The 15,154-nt window shown below is 49.5% G+C and overlaps 2 non-coding genes across 2 annotated transcripts; both read right to left on the reverse strand.

The window, feature by feature from the left end:
* Positions 1-6,249: 6,249 nt before the first annotated feature.
* On the reverse strand, positions 6,250-6,321 carry trnap-agg (transfer RNA proline (anticodon AGG)). The gene has a single exon. It is a non-coding gene; the product is annotated as a tRNA-Pro (tRNA).
* Positions 6,322-15,080: 8,759 nt separating this feature from the next.
* On the reverse strand, positions 15,081-15,154 carry trnan-auu (transfer RNA asparagine (anticodon AUU)). Its single transcript has one exon. It is a non-coding gene; the product is annotated as a tRNA-Asn (tRNA).

Here is a 15,154-nt window from a genome sequence, read left to right on the forward strand (position 1 = left end):
GATTTTTGAAGCCCTCCCCTTCAGCCTAGCGCTGTTTGGGGAGGGGAGAGACTTTTGGTTTTTTGTTGTTGCTTTTTTGTTGCTTTCTGAGTCCTGTTTGTGTTTTAATGGAAGGAAAAAACATGGAGGCAGAGAATGTTATTGTAGTGGAGGAGGAGAGTGGTGTAGGAAAGAGAAGGATGAGGAATTCGGATCGACCCCCCCGGCGGGTTTTTGCAAGGGCGCATACTGTTGTGGTGGATGTGAGCGGTGTTGAGAAACCATCTGCGGGTGCTATTATCGCAGCGGTGCATGGCGTCTGTGGGAAGGGCTCTCTTTTTGCCTGCCGCCCCCAGACGCCAAAAGAGTTTGAACTGACTCTGTACTCAAAAGAACACGCAGACCCTGCCGCTGGCTGGAGCAGAAGGAGGTAGTGGTTTCCTTCCTCCACCTCCCGGCATATATCTCAGACGAGACTATCAAGGAGAAGCTGAGTAGCTGGGGGGTGAGAGTGATTTCGGACATCAGGATGCGCCACTACCCTGGGACCACCATTGCTGATGGCATGTAGCCTCGTTGCCATACAGCACCCGCTTCGCCACGGCAGAGGGGGACCAGTACTTCAGGGTCCTCCACGACCAGCAACAAAGGGTGTGTCATGTCTGCCTGGACTCGGGGCACATTGCCAAGGACTGCCCCGAGTTCCTCTGCTATGAGTGCAGACAGCCCGGCCACTGCGCCAGGAACTGCACCGCTGCCAAGTGCCCGGACTGCCTCCATGCGCTCATGAGCTGCAACTGCGAGCCGGAGCCGGAAGATCCAGCCGGAGCAGGAGCAGCTGCCCGCAACGCCGAGGGGGTTGAAGATGGACTACGAGTGGCCGCTGCAGCTGAGCATGGAGAGTTGCCAGCAGCGGCGCCCCAGGACCCCAGTGAGCCAGCAACGCCCCAGCCGGTGATAGGGGAGAGGCAGAGGGAGGCCCCTCCAATCCTGGGTACAGCGCAGCAGAAAGGAGCCGGGGACCAGCCAGCATCTCCACCAGCAGGGGCGCCCCGTTGCCCTAACAATCCTGCTGCATCCCACTCTGTGCCGCAAGAGAAGCAGAGGGAGGTTGCTCCACAACATGCGGCGGTGCAGCGTGGTGCAGCTGAGATCCTACGGGCACCACCACCACCAGAGGCGGCCCCTCAGCGTACCAGTGGGCTTTTGACACCCCAGCCTGTGCAGGGAGAGAGGCAGAGGGAGGAGGCGACGGCACCAGCACCACCACCACCATCACCGTCAGCGGTTCCCCAGCTTACCAGTGAGCCAGCAGGGCCCTCTTCTGGGTCCAGGCATGAGAAGCCTGCTGGGGTCAGCAAAGGCGCTGCTGCAAGGCGTGTGACCAAGCGGCAGCGGCAACGGCGAAAAGACCCTGGCAAGGTGGACATAGGCCCAGACGAAAAGACGCCCGAGGAACCAGAGGAGCCTGAGGGGAAGCGCCCGGTTGCCCTGCAGCGGCCACAAGACACCGGCCTGCCAGGTGAGGGAGTCTCTTCAATACTCGGTCAGGCACCGTTGGCAGAGACTGAGGAAGGGGAGTTGGATATGGTCATGGGAGGAGAGGTAGGGGAAGTGGTGGAAGTAGGAATGGAGGATGGGTGTCTGGAGATGGATGGGGCAGGGACGGAGGAGGGGTATTACAGGGCATGAAGATGGAGGGGGAAGGGGAGGTGGTGGAGATGGATGGGGTGGAGAGGGAGGACAGGGAGGAGGGGGAGGGGATTGGGCAAGCGCCTGGGCCCTCGAAGGCTGGGATCCAGTGGCACCACGTCAGGCCTCAGCCCAACCTGAAGCCCAGTTCAAGAGTTGTCCTCAGACCATCCCTGATGTCTCTGCGGTGGCGGAGACAGGAGGTGGGGAGGAAGCGGCAAGTGTTGGCAATGAGAATGTGGCAGAAAGGGCGGGGGAACTGTCGCGCGGGCCGGAGAATTAATTTCACTCTTATGGCCATATGCGTGATGGCAACTTTCGCCTCTTTAAACGCCAACGGGCTGAGGGACTGAGCAAAGCTGGGGGCAGTGTTAGCTCTGCTGGGGCGGACGGATGTTGTCTGCCTCCAGGAGACCTTCTGGGACGAGGAGTGTGTCCGGAAGGTGCGAGCACAGTGGGACGGGGAGCTGTTTTACAGCAACACCTCCAGCCTGTGCAGGAGGGGGGTGGCTGTGCTGGTGAGGAGGGGAGTGTACGAGAGCGTAAGGCTCCTGCACCGCGACACGTAGGGCCAGCTCCTGCAGGTCTGTCTTGGGTTTCCTGGACAGTCCGTGCTGCTGAGCAACATCTACGCCCCCAATGGGGAAGCTGAGCGGCTCGCCTTCTTCAAGCAGCTGGAGGCGAGCTGCTTTCAGCAGCCAGGGCTGGTCGTCGGAGATTTTAACTGTGCACTGAGTGCGCTCGATGTCGCGGTTGGGATGACCTTTAAGAGCAGTGCTGCTCGCAGCTTCCTGGAGCGCAGTGCGGAAGCTCACTGGTTCGTGGATGCGTGGCGTCAGGCTTAGTGTGCGCCGAGGGACTTTTCTCGGCGGCAGGTCGTCGAAGGTGTCTTGAGACAGAGCCGGATCGACCTGTTGCAGGGGCACATGAGTCTCTTCCCGTGCCTGAGCCAGATGCGCTATGTGTTCATGACCCTGAGCGACCATGCTGTGCTTCACTTTTCTCTAGCAGGGGCACAGGAGGACCGGTGCCCCGGCCTCTGGTGCTTTAATAAGGCGCTCCTGGGGAGGCTTCATTCTGTCAGGGCATAGAAGACCTTATCCGGCAGCAGCTGCAGTGTCCCCTGTATAGGTCAGAAAAGCTGGTCTGGTGGGATAATCTCAAGTACGCCATCAAAGAGTTCAGTATCTAGTATGGCCTGTCCCGGGGGCGGGAGAAGGCCAGGCGGGAGAGACAGCTTCGGGCTCGGATCACCTCAGAGCTCGGGCTCCTGGCAGATCACGGCGGGGGCTGCGAGCTCTTGCTGGAGCTGAGGGGTGAGCTGCAAGCCCTGGAGGAGGAGAAGTGGAGAGGAGCCAGGGTGCGCAGCAGAGCCCAGTATCTTGCCAAGGGCGAGAAGAGCACGAGGTTCTTTTTCGGCCTGGAGCAGGAGAGGCAGCGCAGCTCCTTCATCGAGGAGCTGGTGGGAGAGGACGGTGTGCGGCTCTCTGCCCCCGAGGCCGTTAGGAATGAGGTGTTTTCTTTTTATAGCGCCTTGTTCTGGCCGAAGTGGTGGATGAGCAGCAGACCCGGGCCATGCTGGCTTGGGTGAGTACCCGCCTGTCACAGAGCGATCGTGAGCTCTGTGACAGTGCGCTGAGCTTGGAGGAAGTGCTTGAAGCACTTCGGGGCTCGTCTCCTAACAAGAGCCCTGGGTGGGACGGGCTCTCCTCCAAGCTCTACAGACAGTTTCAGCAGTCCCTGGGGCCCCTCCTTCTGGAGGTGTTCCAGGAGATTGCCAGGACCGGCGCTCTGACCCCATCTATGAGAAGGGGGGTGATCTCTCTTGTCTACAAAAAGCAGGGGGATCCCTCCCTTTTGAAAAACTTTCGCCCGATCAGTCTGTTGAACACAGACTATAAGATACTAACTCGTGTTCTCTCCCTCAGGCTCGGGAAGGTTCTGCCCAGGATCCTGTCGCCTTCGCAGACCTACTGCGTCAAGTGGAGAGACATCGCGGACACGGTGTGCTCCATCAGAGATGTTGTGGACCTTATGCGGGAGCAGCCGAGGGGTGGATACGTCCTGAAACTGGACCAGGAGAAGGCCTTCGACAGGGTGGAGCATTCCTTCCTGTTTGAGGTCTTGAAGAGCTTTGGCTTCGGCGAGGCCTTCATCTCCTGGGTGAGGCTCGTGTACAAGGGGATCGTGAGCTGTGTCAAGGTGAATGGTTCCCTCACGAGCTTCTTTCCAGTGACCTTGCCTGGGGGCACCGCCACCTCGTTGATCTACCAATATGCTGACGACACCAGACTGACGTTGGCAGAGGTGGCGGAGATCTCGGCCATTTTAGAGGTGGTGCAGGCCTACTGCGCTGCCTCGGGCGCCAAGGTAAACTTGGAGAAGTCTGAGGTCATGCCGGTGGGGAGGGCAGACCTTGCCCCGCTCTTCGGTTACCCTTTCAGGGTTGAGACGGGTCACCTGAAGGTCCTTGGCATCTACATTAACGCTGATGAGCAGGCCACTGGGCTTCTCCTGTGGAAGGAGAAGCTCATTAAGATGAGGGCAAATTAAATCGGTGGAGACACAGGTCCCTGACCCTAAAGGGAAGGGTCCTGCTCGTTAACACACTGTGCCTGTCCCTCTTGTGGTACCCACTGTCTGTGATGCCTCTTCCTGAACGGGTAGAGAATGAGATTAGGCAACTGGTGGTGGGATTCGTGTGGGAGGGGAAGCCTCCGCGGGTCACTCATGACACCCTCATTGGGAAAATCTCCAGGGGTGGGCTGAAGCTGTGTGATGTAGGCCTGAAGCTGAAAAGCTTTAGGCTGAAAGTAGTGAAGAAGTTCCTTGACCTGGATAATGTCAGCATTTGGAAGATTGGTATGGGAAGCTACCTCGAGACTTGCGGGGGCTTGGGGCAGGAGACTCTCCTGGTGAGGCTGACTCCGGGGTTGATAAAACATCTGCCCTCCTTTTACAGGGAGGTCCTGCTGGCGAGGGGGTAGTTCATGTCCCAGCATGTGTCCTACATGCCGGAGACCCGGGCCCAGATTCTGGAACAGCCTCTGTTCCTCGACCCCCTGCTGGTGTCTCGATGGAACAGGCAGCTCTACGAGGCTGGCATATCCAAGGTCAAGGATCTTCTTTATGAAGTAAAGGACGGATTTCTGCCCACCCAGGCTATTGTCGACGCTGTGCGAGAGGTCGACGACGAGCTGCCTGTCAGTAAGATCCGTCAGGATTACGAGCAGCTCAAACTCGGTCTCCCGGACAGTTGGCTGGAGAAGCTCCATCTACAAGACGGGGCAGCAGGCCCGGCCTGGCCGGAGCTGAGGGTGAAGTGGGGGGACCGTGGGGTGGACCTCCTGGGGTTCACCACCAGCATGTTCTACAGGCTGATGGTGGCGAAACGCTTCAGAGTGCCGGTCTCAGAGGTGTTCTGGGGTAAGATCTTCCCCCAGCTCAAGCCAGGGCGTACTTGACGGATCTGCTGGATGGCCTGTTTCGCTCTGTTCGAGGAGCTGTTCTTGACGGGGTGCCCTGGAAAGAGCTGTTCCTCTTTGGGTACCGCGGGTCTGAGAGGGGGGTTAACGCCATTTTAGTGAACCTCCTCCTCAGCCTAACGAGGACAGCTGTCTGGGAGAGGAGGAACCTCATGATGTACAATGGCCTGAAGCCAGACCTTGTCAGGCTGTGCATTGCCAGGGTGAAGGACTGCTTCTCTCTCAGCCTGGCCTACTGCAGGGCTGAGAGGCGGATGGCCGACTTTCGCAGGATCTTCTTAAAAAATAACATCTTTGTGGACCTGCGGGAGGAAGGCCTGTACTTCCGGCTCTGAGATGGGGGTGTCTTTGAACAAAAGACACACACGGCTCCACCCTTTTCCACCCCTGAATAGCATTGGCGAGTTGAATAGCATTCAATTCACATCGAATAGCATTGACCCCTGAATAGCCCCTGAATAGCATTGGCGTAGCTCAGCACTGGGCCACTGGGCACAATTTCCCACCGTTTCCAGAGTGTAGTGGTTATCACGTTATCACGTTAGACCGTTACACAGACAGTTTCCATGAGACGTTGGACTTCCGATATTTAGAAGGATCCGTTTTTCAAGAAACATTTAAATTGATTCTTTTATCAAGCTCGTAGTTTTCCTTCAAATCTTGAAAGCTCTCAGTGAGAACATCATAGGCTGCAGGACGCCCCGTAACTTGATTACTTCAACAGAAAGAAGAGCAGACAGCTCGACAAATATGTGAGGCGCAGAGAGCGCAAGGCGAGCCGCACACGTTTCGGTGGCTGAGAGAGGGCAGTTTTTGCTTCTGCATTTCCCAAGTAAGGACGCATGACAACAAGCGATCGCAGTGCTCATCTACGACACAGTGGTGATGAGTTTTCAGTACGTGTTCTTTTGAACGAGCAATGAGGTTGCCGCCTTGGACAGCTGACTGCACGCTCTCATTGTGCCACGTGATGAGAATTCACCAGGCTCGTTCAGTCATTAGTCACATTCCATCGTTTGCCATAAGCAGACGCTGCGAAGTGATGTGGATATCAGTTCCCAGTCATGTGGAAGAGGAGGAAAAGAGCACACGAGGGCTCGTCCGGGAGTTGAACCCGGGACCTCTCGCACCCTAAGCGAGAATCATACCACTAGACCAACGAGCCACAGCAGCACGTTCCATTTCAATCTGTCAGTGAACTGTGCCCGGTAAGAGGGGAACAAGCGGCACTAGGTGACGCCGAGGCATAAGTCCCAGCGAGGGGGGTTGGCTTGTATGGTACAGCGCTTGCTTTGCATGTGGGAGATAGCAGGATCGATTCCCGCATCCTCCAGGTGTGTGCTTAGAGCTTGATGTGCCGAAAGGCGTCCTTTAGCCTGTGGTCCCGCCTTACATGGAGAGCATCGTGCAGCTGTCAAGCGTTTCGCAGCCACGCCCCCTTTTCATCTTCTCTCTGGCTTAAGCGTCACTCCGCCCCTCTCTCTTGACATTTCATGTCAGCATGTCAGAAGTCCGAGTGACATTTTTAATGGCTGAGTGAGGGCACGATGCTGAAGCAGAGAGGCCACTTCAGCCACAGAGACTTGTGCTAGGTGAGATCTGAAAGACGGACTCGCAACAGAAACAGACCAAAAATGTATCGGTGAGATCAAAAGGCAAATGCAACATTCAGCAGAGGGCGTCTAAAGATTAGGGAACGGGCGACTGAAATCCATGTGAGGCAAACTTTCCGGTGTGTGTACTGCAGCTGGGCTTGTTGGCGTAATTGGTAGTGCGTCAGTCTCGTCATCTGAAGGGCCTGAATTTGATCCTCACATGGGGCAGGGCTGCTTCCTCTCTTGCTCTTTTCAAACACTTGCGGCAACTGTTCGCTCATAACCACGTCTGGAATGCGTGACCTTTACACGGGCGAGAAGCAACGCCGCATCCCTTTTCTAAAGAACATTCACATTCAGAAATAAGTCAAGAAATTTGCCATTACTTTCGCTCGCACTGCTGTCAGCCTGCCCATGTTGCCAAAGAAAGATTCACTCGGCGTCAACATGACAGAACAGCGATCACTTGAAAACAATGTTCCACACTCCGTAAGCAAGAACTTCAGTGTTTGCAGTCACCCGATATGCCGATAGTCAAAGGAGCGCAAAACACGAAGCGTCAAAAGACAAGATGAGTGGATGGAAAGAGCGTTGAATTGATGAGCACAAAAGTTCAGCTCGTACAATAGGCAACGAAGGTCTCAGCGTCGTCATCGCACTTGAAAGGACTGCCTTGCAGACCAAGGGCAGTGGGCGGTGCCCGGTAAGAGGGGCAGAGGCGGTAAGACATGATGCCGAGACGCATGAAGCGAGGGGGATTAGCTCAAATGGTAGAGCGCTCGCTTAGCATGGAAGAGGTAGCGGGATCAATGCCCGCATCCTCCAGGTCTGAGTTTGGATCTCCGGAAGCCCGGTGCTCTTGTTTAGCTTCTGCGACTTCTGACAGGTGCTCCTCCGTTGCGGAGAGAATGTCCTTCAGTTGTCAAGCGTTGAAGGGCCACACCTCCTTCCCAACCTCAGTCTGCACTGAGTGCGTCTCCGGCATTTTCTCGTCCAATTTGTCAGCTTAGCAAGTGAAAAGTATATCCGAGTGAAAACAGTGCTGATAATACTCTCACGAATTGTTAGAAGACGTGCTTTTGATCATCGATTGCTTAACAATCACATTCGTTCGACTTGAGCCATCAAGCTCGTAGTTTTCCTTCAAATCTTGAAAGCTCTCAGTGAGAACATCATAGGCTGCAGGACGCCCCGTAACTTGATTACTTCAACAGAAAGAAGAGCAGACAGCTCGACAAATATGTGAGGCGCAGAGAGCGCAAGGCGAGCCGCACACGTTTCGGTGGCTGAGAGAGGGCAGTTTTTGCTTCTGCATTTCCCAAGTAAGGACGCATGACAACAAGCGATCGCGGTGCTCATCTACGACACAGTGGTGATGAGTTTTCAGTACGTGTTCTTTTGAACGAGCAATGAGGTTGCCGCCTTGGACAGCTGACTGCACGCTCTCATTGTGCCACGTGATGAGAATTCACCAGGCTCGTTCAGTCATTAGTCACATTCCATCGTTTGCCATAAGCAGACGCTGCGAAGTGATGTGGATATCAGTTCCCAGTCTTGTGGAAGAGGAGGAAAAGAGCACACGAGGGCTCGTCCGGGAGTTGAACCCAGGACCTCTCGCACCCTAAGCGAGAATCATACCACTAGAGCAACGAGCCACAGCAGCACTTTCAATTTCAATCTGTCAGCGAGCTTGAGGATGGGGAGGGGCGCCATTCGCTCGTCCAGTCAGACCTTCATCAATAAGTCAAGAAAGCTGCAATTACACGACTGCCTTGCAGACGAAGGGCAGTGAACTGTGCCCGGTAAGAGGGGAACAAGCGGCACTAGGTGACGCCAAGGCATAAGTCCCAGCGAGGGGGGTTGGCTTGTATGGTACAGCGCTTGCTTTGCATGTGGGAGATAGCAGGATCAATTCCCGCATCCTCCAGGTGTGTGCTTAGAGCTTGATGTGCCGAAAGGTGTCCTTTAGCCTGTGGTCCCGCCTTACATGGAGAGCATCGTGCAGCTGTCAAGCGTTTCGCAGCCACGCCCCCTTTTCATCTTCTCTCTGGCTTAAGCGTCACTCCGCCCCTCTCTCTTGACATTTCATGTCAGCATGTCAGAAGTCCGAGTGACATTTTTAATGGCTGAGTGAGGGCACGATGCTGAAGCAGAGAGGCCACTTCAGCCACAGAGACTTGTGCTAGGTGAGATCTGAAAGACGGACTCGCAACAGAAACAGACCAAAAATGTATCGGTGAGATCAAAAGGCAAATGCAACATTCAGCAGAGGGCGTCTAAAGATTAGGGAACGGGCGACTGAAATCCATGTGAGGCAAACTTTCCGGTGTGTGTACTGCAGCTGGGCTTGTTGGCGTAATTGGTAGTGCGTCAGTCTCGTCATCTGAAGGGCCTGAGTTTGATCCTCACACGGGGCAGGGCTGCTTCCTCTCTTGCTCTTTTCAAACACTTGCGGCAACTGTTCGCTCATAACCACGTCTGGAATGCGTGACCTTTACACGGGCGAGAAGCAACGCCGCATCCCTTTTCTAAAGAACATTCACATTCAGAAATAAGTCAAGAAATTTGCCATTACTTTGCTCGCACTGCTGTCAGCCTGCCCATGTTGCCAAAGAAAGATTCACTCGGCGTCAACATGACAGAACAGCGATCACTTGAAAACAATGTTCCACACTCCGTAAGCAAGAACTTCAGTGTTTGCAGTCACCCGATATGCCGATAGTCAAAGGAGCGCAAAACACGAAGCGTCAAAAGACAAGATGAGTTGATGGAAAGAGCGTTGAATTGATGAGCACAAAAGTTAAGCTCGTACAATAGGCAACGAAGGTCCCGGCGTTGTCATCGCTCTTGAAAGGACTGCCTTGCAGACTAAGGGCAGTGGGAGGTTGCTGTTTTGAGACGGAGGCATTGGGATGGTGGGCCGAGATCTATTCTTCTTAAGGAATTCTTCATCGTGAAAGATCGGTCCACAGGTCTTCCAAAGAACTCGGGGAATCATGTGCTACTGAATGGAGTGAAGTGCTGAAACACATGACATGCCCCCTTGATCTCACATGCACAATTCTGCTGCAACATGCACAGCTACCGTTCACACCAGGCAGTGGGGCTTTCAGCAGAATTTGCTATGCCACCTGCAATTACATATCCAGCTGCACACATATACATGGCCCTTCTTTCCTTTTCAGGATCTCAAAAAAAAGCATAGTGTGGTTTTCCTGCCACCTGATTGACCTCATCTCCCTCAGAATGTGCCCCGCCACATTCATTGCTGAAGCAGGACGGAGGCTAACGGACATGTCAGAACAGTGAGGTTCAACGATCTCTCCAAAATATTGTGGTTGTAGTGGAAGAGATATGTTTTAAATTGTACCTTGGTATTTCATACTCTCTCTAGAATGTTATCCATTTCTATTTTATTTTGACAGGAACTGTTAAAAGGCTAATGACACTAGATGAAAAGAGAAGAAAGAAAACACAACATTTCAGCCGTGGAGGCTTCTTCAGGTGTTTCCATGCTTTCCATGCTTTTAAGCATGGAATAGACCTATTACTTGTTCCTTTGCAGCCTACACATGGTGATGCAGCTCCCCACCTAAACTGCAAATGATACTAGATGCCTGGTAGTTTGTGGTACTTGGTTATTGTCTTATGTTTGCTCAAACTGCATATGTGTTGTAGCAGCGATGCTTATTAATAAGAAAGAATTAAGTGTTCTGAGCCTTCCCAAATGAGGCCCCATCTCTGTTCATCTCTGTGGTGCAGCTACAGAGAAACTATTCATGCAGGCTGATTTAAGGTTTCCTTTGATAAGGGACAGCTCCCAAAGGGGGATGCACTTAGCTAAGCCTGGCTATCATGATCAATGGTCATCCATTGGCGCCTATCTGTCTAGGGAGTGCCAGATGGACATCTGGACTGCATTCCTAGGTGTCAGGAGTAAATGACTCATATCTCACCTTGATCAACCAATTAGGGACTGGTAGGGCCGTGTAACCCACGTGGGACTCTCATGCCCATGGAACTTTCAGCCAATCAACGAGCTGAAGTTCCTCCAGGTAAAAACAGGAAACACAGAGAGCCTGTAGTAAGATTCAGGAGAATTCTGTGGACTTTTCTAAAGGGAATTCAAAGGAGAATTCCAGGGCAGGACGGCCCAGGAGCAGAAGGCTCAAAAGGGCAGGACATTCTCGCAGAGCGCCTCCTGACCATCCTGAGACTAAGCCTGGACAACCACGGAACGGCCAGTGTGTCCGAGTGCCAGAACTTTCCTTTGTTCTAAGAGTCAAGAGCGGAGGTTGCCAGAGAGTAACCAGAGGATCCACCTGAGGTTAGCACCAGTAGCAGGCCTCGTGAACAGGTCGGAACTGTGGACAGCTGAATCACTATTCAGAACTAGCGCTTCATCAGGAACGAACCGGTCTTCTTCCTGACTTGCTGGGACCCACAGTCATCTTTTCTCCTGTGCGCAAACTTTGCTAGTTAAAGCCAACACTAACTAGCCGGTCAGTGAGCATCTGCAGCGCACCATCGCAAGCCGCACAGTACAGGCAACAGGCACCGCACTGGCACCGAGCCAGAGAGTGCGGATTGGACAGCAACAGCCTGCAACTGTTTCTTTGAGTCAGCAGGAGATCTGAATCCCCAGAGATTGGATGAGTATTCACTTATTACTTCACTGCATTACTGCTCGAGAATTCAATTGTTATCCCAACCAGTTGATATCAATTTAATTCCTAAGAGTTATGTACTTGTTTTGAGTATCTAATGTAGAAGTTATAACCAAGTTCATTTATGAAACGGTCTAAATGAATGATATACTGAATGTATGTCCCTCTTGGTTTGGAACTCTTCATGATTTAATATATACCTTTTGTATTCTGCTAACCCACACTCTTAAGATCTGTTATGTTTATATGCACATTTTATGTATTAATAAGTGTATTAGTATCTGTGTGTGTGCGTTAATGAGTTAACCCGCAAGGTCGGTTTTCTAATAGCCATTAAAGAATCATTTTGTGACTTACTGCTACAATTAATAATTGTCCCAGTAAATACACAAAACCCCTACACACGCATGGAAACCAATATTTACCTGCTAATCCAGTATGCAGCAGAGAACAGTTGGACAGAAGGTTAGTATCTGTCGATACTGCATCACAGAAGTCAGTCTCTTCCCCCTCATTATGCAGGCTGACTTGTTCACGATGAACTGTCCTCCAGTGACAGTCAGCTGCAATCACTGACTCAGACATGGTGTTGATACACTGACGGCACTTTGGCTGATTTGGTTAACATGCTTTCCTCTTAAACAGGAGATGCTGAGTTCAAATCCCAGCAGTGCTTTTCTTCCTGTCTTGTCTTACAAAATGTATCACTATGGATGATTACGTACAGCTTGATTTTGTTTAACGCAAGTTTTCATTTTCTTTCTGGAACAACTTGCTTTTCATGAAATCCATACAGCTTGTGAAAGATGAAATACAAATATTGCCTTGTATATCGCAGGCTGGTAAGAAAAAAGCATTATTTTCTTTTTTTTAAGCTTGCAAATGGAGAAAAGGGACACACGTGAGTCTCTGTTAATTGAAAGGTTAGTGGTTTGAGCCCACCCAGAAATGCACTTCTCATTATTGCAATGTAAACCTCATCTCTACTTATTCGGATTTCTTAGCAAAACCTTAACCCACTTGATATTTGCAAGAAATGTGAATGTTTTTGTTAAACAATTAAGTATGTAAGTCAATATCACTGGGAATGGCCAATAATGACCAACATTCAAGGACATCATATTCAGGTAAGGACTTTGATCTTCGAACGGCTAGCAGAAGAATTCTCTCGATGCATCCTTAGTTAGAATATTTAAAATTACGACACAGATTTCTTGGAGAACTTGACAAGCAAAAAAGACAGTTTGACAGCATGATTATGCTAGGACTGTACATTTGTATTTTAATACTTTTGTATATTTATCTTAATTGTAATATACACGTAACCATAAATGCTGTTCTATGTAAATACATTTTGTTGTATTTTATCATATTTTAGCTGAGGGCACAAGGGGGTCTATTATACCTTCCGAAACTTCCAAGACAACTATAACAGAGGCTCATATTTTAATATAATTTGCTTTAAAAGAAAACTACAATTTGTACGATATCAACCCTCAATATCGACGTTCAAATGAAGGATTTAAAGAAGCAACAGCGATAGGAGAGTACATAAATTTTGGACCAATGTTTGCATCTGAACAATCCTTCCTCCTGGAAAGAAGAAAAAAAAAGGTATGTTTTGAGTCTCATGATGATGCTCTTCTGGATAAAAAAAAACAGTGCAAATTTGTTTCGGATGTATTTTGGATAACATTATAACTGTCATCGAAGAGAAATTTGATCAGTTGAATGCAGTCAAAACTTTTGACATTTTATATGATGACAGGACGTACATTTAGGACTCAGTACCGATAACGCTGCTGATATTGATGGAGTAGAAATTAAGTGTATTGGTAGTTTTATCTGAGGCAAGAAGTACTAGAACACCTCCTATAAAAATGTTAGGATTCAGAGCAAGAAATATTTTTCCACCTCACCCAATGGTATTGCATTAACGAGGCTGAATCTGGCTTCTTATTCGCCAGCTTCTTCTTCTGCCCTAAATGCTGCTGCTGTGATGTTATGCCGCCTTTCACCTGTAGATGGCTCTTTACAGTAATTTTTAAAAGTACTAATCGGGATGGATTACTGTATTTATCCTCAGTAAAGGGGAATATGTAAGTGACTATCCAAATATAATTTTTGTGTGAAACACATTTCAGAAAATTGTAAACCAATTTTCAAAACTCACAATAACACAAACACAATAAGTAAATAAGACAAAGGCAAAACATAAGTTCACAGGCACTTTCTGCATATTTACCACGACCTTACCTTCTGATCATCAAAAGTCTTAAAATCTTGCATTTTACAAGAACTTTTTAATATAAATGGGACATTTAGAACATGGCATATGAGAATATATGGTTAACCGAGGATGAGCAACGGGTGATGGCACTTTCTGCTTCTTGCTATAAACCTACCCCCTGGTTATAAAAACATCTAAAAATTATGACACTGAGGTGTGAGAGACAATGGAACAGACTATCAAAATCCTGAACTTTAGGAAATTTTACAGTACCATTTTTTCAAATATGACCCTGTGAACATGGCATGTCCCTCCTTCCTCATTACCAAAACATCTCAATGTTCCGACACTATGTACATTGGTAATTACAACACTTCACTGTTGCATTTCTGAGTTGTGACATTGTGAACATGGCATGTTAAAGTATATAGAAAATCTAGATCAGAACAGGCTAAATGCAATTCATAGTGATTTATCATTTTCTGACTTTCTAAATGAAAAACAATTTTTTTCGATGATTATGACACTTCGGTATGACATAAAATATGCTTCAATGACAGAATAAATAATCATGGAAAAAATACCCACAGTGGACATTCATAGTTGTGATTATAGGAATGTTAAATATCAGGTGAGTAGCTGCGTCAGCATGCGTAGGCTGCAAAGGAACAAGTAAAGGGTTATTCCATGCTGAAAAGAGAAGAAAGGAAACACGACGTGTTGGCCGTGGAGCCTTCTTCAGGTGTTAGAAAGACAGGGCAGTATGCAAAGATAATTTTCTTTTTATCTTTGCTGACTGCAGTTTATCTTTGATGACAACATCAAAGACATTAAGGAATTCTTACGGCTAACAGCTCCACATCAACTTCCTTTTATAACTAACCTCATCAGATCTCTCAACTGCACTCTTCCAGTTTCTCACTTCAGAGAAGGATAAAAAACTCAATCATCCTCAACAGAGAAAAACCATCAACACCCCTACCACCTCCACCAATCCTAACTTTGTTGTTACTATACCCTCTGACCTTTCCCTTTCACCCCTTTGCATCCTCAGCTAACATATTTTAATATTACAACACAATTACAATAGATTGTACAGTATTTACAGTTTAAAATTAAGGTAAATATGTCCAAATATCAAAATCCAACTGCACAGTGCTAACAAAACAATGCTTGTCAACTTCTCAAACAAATCTGCATTGTATTTTTAAAATATTTCAGCAGAAGATGTGATGGGAGTATAAATGACGATTCGACGATCATTTTTCTTGGGTGAATATGGTTTTCTGGGGAGTTGCGATGTTGGGCATTATTGGACATTTTTGACAAGTGTTGAACAGTCACATTTCCTACAAATATTAAAATGGCTATGGTTTAGCTGAGAAATCCAATCGACCTATGCGAAAACAATGTTTACATCGCAGAAGAAACCCATCCCTGGGTGGACTTGAACCACCAACTTCTCAGTTAATAGCCGAACGCGCTAACCGACTGCGCCACAGAGAC

Source organism: Lepisosteus platostomus, chromosome 5 (assembly GCF_059453375.1).
Source record: "Lepisosteus platostomus isolate fLepPlt1 chromosome 5, fLepPlt1.hap1, whole genome shotgun sequence".
NCBI lineage: Eukaryota > Metazoa > Chordata > Actinopteri > Semionotiformes > Lepisosteidae > Lepisosteus > Lepisosteus platostomus.